Consider the following 7,622-nt stretch of genomic DNA (forward strand, 5'->3'; position numbering starts at 1 on the left):
ATCTTAATTTACGTCTCACTACGGGCAAGTAACCTACTGAAGGTTTTTCTTAAGGAGTAGTGATTGCGTGAACAAAGAAGTGATTTTGGCTGCAGCCATCAGGAGTTCCTCTGAAGGAGGTAAGGAAGATAAAAGGCCTAAGGTGTGTGTTATAACATCCAAACATTTGACCTAGTTACAGCCTAACCTTTATTTTCACCCTCCTTGATGTTGTTGTATGCTGTTGCCCCAAAGTCCTACTTGGTGGGTTTCTTAGAGATTTTATTTACATGAGCTCTCCTGGAGATGGAAGATCCAGCTCTCTTCAAGGTGATTTGGACCTCCCCACAGAAAAGCCCTTTAATTTCCTCTTTCCTTGATCTCACTTTCTCTGAAGTGCCTCTGCCCACACACAAACACACAACGCTGACAGCAGGCTGGACTTTTGTAGAGTCTCTGCTAATCTTTTTGCTTCTCCTCTTCATGTTTTGTTTTCTTCTCCATTCCCCCGTTACACACACACACACACACCATTTTTATCTCTTCTACCATCCTCTTACAAGCTTCTGACCTCTCTCCTCTAGACCTGAACATCTGTCCACATAACCCCATGATTGTCTGAATTCATTAAATTGGATGGGGAAAATGGCACGTTTAACCAGACTCAAAAAACCCGTCCCACTTTCAGTCTCTCCTCTAAACTTACCACTTGAAAATCAAACTGCCTTTTTTACCACTGATTGTAGTCTCGCTCTCTCAAGCCTCCCTACCTGGATGAAATCCTCAAATTGATCTTGACCAATAGACCTAACTTATGTCTTCAATCCCTTCCCCTCTCTGGACTGTGGATGCTCATCAAACTAACCATCAATTCCCCCAATCCAGCGGATGTCATGAATCACGCATTATCCAACTGTCCCTTTCACTACACAGTGGTTTGGGTCCCAAAAGGCCTGGAGGACTGCCCATTACAATCAGACTGCACTCATCGCGTTACTAAAGCAATCCACTTCAACACAGATGCTCCTCTCTTCAGTCCTTATCCTCCTGGTCTTTTCCATTTCCTCCAAGACCATCAGCCAGATGGTCCTTGCCATCCTTGTTGACTTGGGGGTAATCCCAATGTATGGCAAGAGATTGAAACATCTACACTGCCACTGCCTCTTCTGACCCTGATGAAGACAACCTTTATGTCAAAACGGTCGTTGCTGCACCTTGTTTTAAAAAGCTCCCACTATAACCGTGTGCTACAGATTTCATCATTCCAGAGAGTAGAGTTAACAATGATGAGGGATGCAGTACAAAGCAAACTGGGTATTACAAATCAAGAGCAAACAGTCAACACACATAACCTTTTACATGCGGTTGCAGTTTCCCCAACAATCTAAGATTACATTTGTTTCATAACTGGGTTAACATTCAGAAGGGTTATGTGGTTGCCTACAGGAAACATCTCATCAGCCCAGCGCCACAAAATAAGTTTAATAAACAGTGTTTATAAGCTATTATTTGTCTCACTGCAGCATGTAGGTAACACATGCTGCAGTGTGCTGCATGTGCTTTGATTGTTTATTTTCTGGGCTTTTTTTTATATTTGATAGGACAGCTAGGTGAGAAAGGGGAGAGAGGGGGAAGACATGCAGGAAATTGTCACAGGTCGGATTCGAACCCTGGACCTCTGCATCAAGGCATAAACCTCTCAGTATATGGGTGCCTGCTCTACCACTGAGCCAACCCGGCCACATGATTTGATTGTTTTTAATTATACAAAGTTCAGTATGGAGCTACCAAGACCAGTCATGTCTCCAGGAATGTATGCCACCTGAAACACTTCCCCTCTATTGATATCCTTAATAACCCATCTCACTCATACCCCCCTTCATGTTTTGTAAACACGAGCTTTAAAGCCAGGATATCTCTCTGTCCATATGAGAATGGTTTTAGAAAGGCCCCGGGGTCAGTTACACAGCAACAGTCGGGAGTGTGGGAATGTGAAGCTTTCTGCAAACAAAGTCTAGGATACCCTCATCTCTCACTCTCCAAGGCCTTGCAGCAACAATCACAGCCAGAAAAATGGTATTTCATCACACTGATCTATGTGAGCTGAAACAATGCCATTGTTGTCTCAATATTGTCAGCCTATTTTTGTACATGCATTCTCTTATCCTCACTTCTTTACATTGTGTGTCCCACACAACATCATACGTTGACCTGAAGGGTTCTATACTTGCTCATACACTTTCAAAAGGGACACATAGTGGGCATTTTGACTCATTGTGGTTAATAAAAAGAACTGTAGCTGCCTGGTTTGTAAATAACAGTCTTTCCCATTCATAACACTAGGATGCAAAATTATCAGTTACTGGACCGTGACCAGACCAACAGTAATGAGACTGTACATGCCATGAGAACACAACACAAGTGATACAAATATTAATCTTTGACATCAAATCAACAGATTGGTTTCCCAAGTTTACCCTAAATTCACGGATTCTTCACGCCACCACATAAATTCCTAAAGTTGTGGTCATTTAACAACCCTACTGACGCACAGTCTTGTTATGTAGGTTTAAATACATTAATGCTTTATCAAGCCAAAAGGTGAAACTGAACCGGATGAATTCCAGAAAAAAAAAGAAAAAAAAAACTCCACAAAAGCGGTTCTTCTATGTTGGCTTTAAATCAAATAAACAGACTTATTTCTGGTGACTGTGACTAACATGTTGTCCTCAACAGATCTCTTCTACAATCTCTTGGAAAGGAAATACATACATATATGGCACATTACAGACAAAGTTAGTCTATATTTATATATACTCATTTGACACCCAGCAATAACGATAGTAAGTTCTTTTTTATAAGCATCTAATAAGGAAAAGCCTTGTTGGAGTAGTTGTAGATCAAATTTGACAAGTAAACAGTTAAGTATCTATTGAGTCTATTGACTGAGCGTTAGGCTCTGTGCATCACATGGACCTTGTGCAAAAAGAAAAGTTCCGTTGCAGTTGAACTTTTGCAATCTGTGTTATAAATGGTACTTCAATTTCTCGCCCCAATGATTTTGTGTCAAGACATGACTCTCATCTGACTTTGTCCTTAAAGACACTGCCCCAAATACTAAAGACAACTGACAGAAAAAAAGCCTCATGTATTACTTTTTTCTTTCCTTCTTTTCTTATCACAGCTTTGTGACACTCTCCAATTCAAAAGTTAAAAGACTAATGTAAAGACAACAGTGCTTTCAACTCCTACTTAGTGTAATAAAACACTACAGATTTGTGTGGAGTGTTCCCTGTATGTTCGTTGTTTGTTATCATAGACAACACACACATGAATCGGTTGACTTTTTGTAGTCTAGCCAAATTAAAGTTTAGTCCTTGATGTAGGACACTGGTTTTCAGTCTTGACTTCAGAGACAGATGCTTCTTATTCTAGCCATGTCATCAAGGACGGGCTCAGACCTGAGAGGTCAAGTGAAGGCAGTGAACTAGCAGGGAGGGTGGAGAAGCAGTATTCTCCCGGAGAGGAAATAAGAGCCACCAGTCTACAACGTCTTTCTCAGTGACACAGTGCAGTAGGTTAAACCGGTGTTGGCGGTGTCAGTGGGTTTTATTTGACCTGACTTCACAACACTCCTCCTGACCTTGGTTTAACATGGGTTGGACACCACTTTAGTCAACCGTCTTTTCTATTAGGGAAGGAAATGTATTTCAATATTAGGGATGTTGAAGTTATAACTTAACTAACTTGACCAGACTATGAAAAACAGCACAAGCAAGAGATACCATATGCTTAAATAAGGGAGAAACAGGGTGTGAAGAGAAATTAAACTGAAAATTGATTTGGTACTTAATGTATGTAATGGGATTCTGTGCAATTCTGATGTTTAGTAGTAATGTGTTATGAACAGTTCCAGAATTAAGTTTGTGTGAAAACATGCCCACAGATTTCACTAACTCAAACTTTAGACATGAAGGGATGGGGTCAAATTCAGGTTGATAGTGACACCCTAGCACTATCCCGGTTATGTGTAGCACATGTAAACATCAAATCCTGGTATCCGAAACCTTGATAAAACCTTGTCCCTCTTTTGAAAAACCTAAATTGGCTACCTGGATGACTCCAATAATGTAGATCCTGCAGCATGGAAACACCTTATCCAAATTCCTCATTATTCTTTGTCATGTGTGCAGGTGCGTCTTTGACTAAAGTTAGTCAACAAAACAAAAAATGATAATTATGTAATGATGGTCTACATGTTGGAAGTACAAGTCTGACACCAGCAGAGGACAAATTGTGTTGTCGTTCTGGTCTTCCATTACAGAAGATTATATGAAGACCAGAGTGGTAAATGCAGCAAAAAATCAAACTGGGTTCATCCTCAACAGTTGAGTAGGGTTGTGCCAATGGTTGGCCAACATCACTATGGAGAGCCACCATCGTGATGCCACGGCCCCCCACCCTGTCAGACACACGCTAATCCTAGTCACGGGCGCTGGACGGGAAATTGACAAGTGCGTCGGTCTTAAACTAGCAAAGACACTTGCATCGGGCTTTGCGCTGTGCTGCGCAGGGTGCAAGATAGGGCCCCTTAAGTGGAAGCTACTTTTTTCCCCCTTACGTGCAACCTATTTGTGAAAAAGACCATCGCTTTGAGCAGACTGGATTGGCTGTAGCGATACATTCTCTCTCTCTCTCTCTGTCAGCTGTAGCTCTGCCTGTTAGTAACGATGGACACAGCGGTCTCGAGCGAGAGAAAAAAGCGTTAACGTGGAACGCTATCACACTTTCCTTTCTCCCCTCATTGGACTAAGTTTGTCGACACTACTGTGTGCATGCATCAATAAGTAAGTCTGATGTCCTGTAGGTACGGGACGATGTTATACAGGATTTATGAATGTACGTTAGCAACAGTAGGCTAATTCACGAGAGTCTATTTTATGTGTGAGCTAATATTGCGCATCTGTTCATGTGCGCTGCAAGAGTTATGTTTCGGTTTATTGAATGCGTTATTCAGTGCAAACATAACCGAGAATGTCGTTTAATCTCAGTAACGATGGTATATTAGGTTATTACTGTCGCTCTGTTGAAGGCAAACGTCCCACTGTACTGTAGTTACGCAGATCACGGACATCTGATTGACTTTACTGCACCGTAGTTACATGAAAATAGGTCAAGTTGTAAAAAACTGCCCCTACCAGCAGGGCAGCATAGTCATGTAATACTGTCTATTTACAGAGGGCATTTAAATGTATGTCTGATCGTTTCTATGTTAACTGTTAGCCCATAGTAGTAGAAAAAATATTTATGTAAAGAGATATAGTAAAATAAAGTGCTTAACCCCATGACGATATCATCGTCCATCGCCATGTTATACCGTAAACATCGTCAACTGCCAATTTAGGGGACATCGCCCAACCCTACAGTTGAGGTAGCTAAATCCGTACAGAAATTACAGATTTTACCACCCGTTTAAATAAACAAACATTGACTTAATATTAGAAGCACTTGTAACTATAACACTAGCAATTTAACAGCTAAACAAATTACTGATTCCAAAAAGGACAATAAAGTTAAATCACAAAATCTCTCACACCATTTCAACAAAACTGGATATCATAAACTTCATAAGTTAGGATGTCTTTGTTGTAGACTGATTTAGTTCTGCTAGGTGTACTGAACAAAGTGACAACTGAGTATAGATAAGGGACAGACTGTTGGACCTTTCAAACAATCCACCGTTACTTTAACAGCTGCCTTCTTAAAGAGTAAAACTTGCTCCTGTGCATTGCGAAACCAGAGAAGTCCACCATGTTTTCCAAAAGGTTAGCACCCCAAATCTCTAAACCAGAGGTTCTTCATCTTTTTTCAGCCAAGGACCCCTTATGAGATAGAGAATATACTGGGAACCTCCTTATAATGTCCCTTGGAATAATTTGAGGTAGCCTATTCTTACACTTCTATAGTCTTAGTTATGTGAAAGAACAACACAAAAGAAATATATTAGAAAAATATTAGACAAACATCAAATATAATTTTTTTATATCATGGTAAATTAAAATGATTATGGTAATTTTTAATGAATCTGAAAACTTCTAACAAACCCCTGGGGGGCCCCTACCCTACCCCCCCCCCTTGAGAACCCCTGGTCTAAACAACCTACCAACTGTTGTCTTTGTCCCGTGAATGTCTGTCATCCGTGTGCCCCTATGAACATCTGGATTCAGCTAACGTTATACAAGTGAAGCACTAGTTAACTTCGCATGGGGTCGGTGAGCATTTGGCGAACAGACTATCAGAGAAAGATCCATCATTCAGTTCCTAAAGTGCACCTACACCTTTATTTGGGACACTATGGCCAAGCTAAACGAAACTCACTTATCATGTTTGTGCTCATCACATAGCTAATTAAAGTGTTGCATGCGGGTTGAACTCCACGCACTTTGCAGCTTCTGACTCAAGTTTGTGCAGCTTGTTTAAAAGGCAAAGTTTTAGTGACGGGGTTAGCCAATACAGGTACCAAACTCAATCTGTGTGTTTTGATTAATGGTGGAAACATTACGACACAATACGTCCAGCCACCGCAAGCTGAATCTGACACCTGTAACTTCTTCCAAATCACTAACAAGCTCCACATCAACAGAAGTGCGTTAAGATGGCTAGCGTTAGCAATGCTAACTCAGCTAGCGAACGAGCTATTCGTTAGCTGGCTGATGCTAGGCCCACTTTCACTGGTCCATTACTACAATATTCCCCAGTTGTGATCTTGCACATTGTGATTTTTTAATTGTTTTACCTCAGAAATGTGGAGATGAAAAAAGACAGCAGGCCTCTCCGGTGATTCCTTCTGGTCGTAGATATCCTTTGGAGCTTGATGAAGCTAACACCACAGGCTCCGATGTTCGTTTCTTGGTTTCCCACCAGCAGCAAGTCAAGTGTTTGCACCTAACCAACAGAAGCTAGCAGGTTAGCTAGAGGAGCTAACTAGCCTCTACAAGGCAATCTACAAGCCAAGTTCGTGTTACATTAGCTGGCTAGTAAAACACTGCTAACGTTAGCTGCTCTGTCAAATTGACGCGTGTATTGGTCGACCCTTTGACTCTGTTCTTTCACTGGGCGACATGTGAAGGCGTGCGACCATTACAAGAGGGAGAACACATCCACTGAGAGCAAACAGCGTGTCAGTTGTGAGTGAGTTGCCGTTCACAGACTCTTCAACAACCGCGGTTTGTTCGTCTCCTGACTCTCCACCGACTGGAGAGAATGGCTGTCGCAACATGATGATGGCACGTTTTTGTTTGGTCTTGGGCGCTCGAATATGATGTAATAATATACTCCCTGGATGACGTCCAAAAAGTATTAATATGTGGGTATATTTAAATATGATATAACTAATATAATAATAATAACATGAACATTTTAATAATTTACATGTAATTAATTTAATTTATATTTTATTTATTTATTATTTTGCTTATAATGTTGAAAATTTCATAGTCTATAGGCTACATTCTCATAAAAAATTTCATTTTACGAGAAGTAGGCTACAATAACATCAATATCAATAAAACATGGAATAAAAAACATTAGTGATGGTAACATGTTAAGTCTTATTTTTTAAATGTCTTTCTCAAGCCTTATTG

At 40.6% G+C, this 7,622-nt stretch overlaps 1 protein-coding gene across 4 annotated transcripts in view; it reads right to left on the reverse strand.

Annotated features, from left to right (window-relative positions):
* The window catches only part of fbxw7 (F-box and WD repeat domain containing 7), a 128,224-nt gene extending 120,961 nt beyond the window's left edge, over positions 1-7,263 (reverse strand). For all 4 annotated transcript variants that reach the window (XM_031276765.2, XM_031276764.2, XM_031276763.2 and 1 more), the window contains exon 1: positions 6,776-7,263. The gene's annotated coding sequence lies outside the window, so the exon portion shown is untranslated. The remainder of the gene's footprint in view (positions 1-6,775) is intronic.
* Between the last annotated feature and the right edge of the window lie 359 nt (positions 7,264-7,622).

Source organism: Sander lucioperca, chromosome 4 (assembly GCF_008315115.2).
Source record: "Sander lucioperca isolate FBNREF2018 chromosome 4, SLUC_FBN_1.2, whole genome shotgun sequence".
In the NCBI taxonomy this organism is placed as follows: domain Eukaryota; kingdom Metazoa; phylum Chordata; class Actinopteri; order Perciformes; family Percidae; genus Sander; species Sander lucioperca.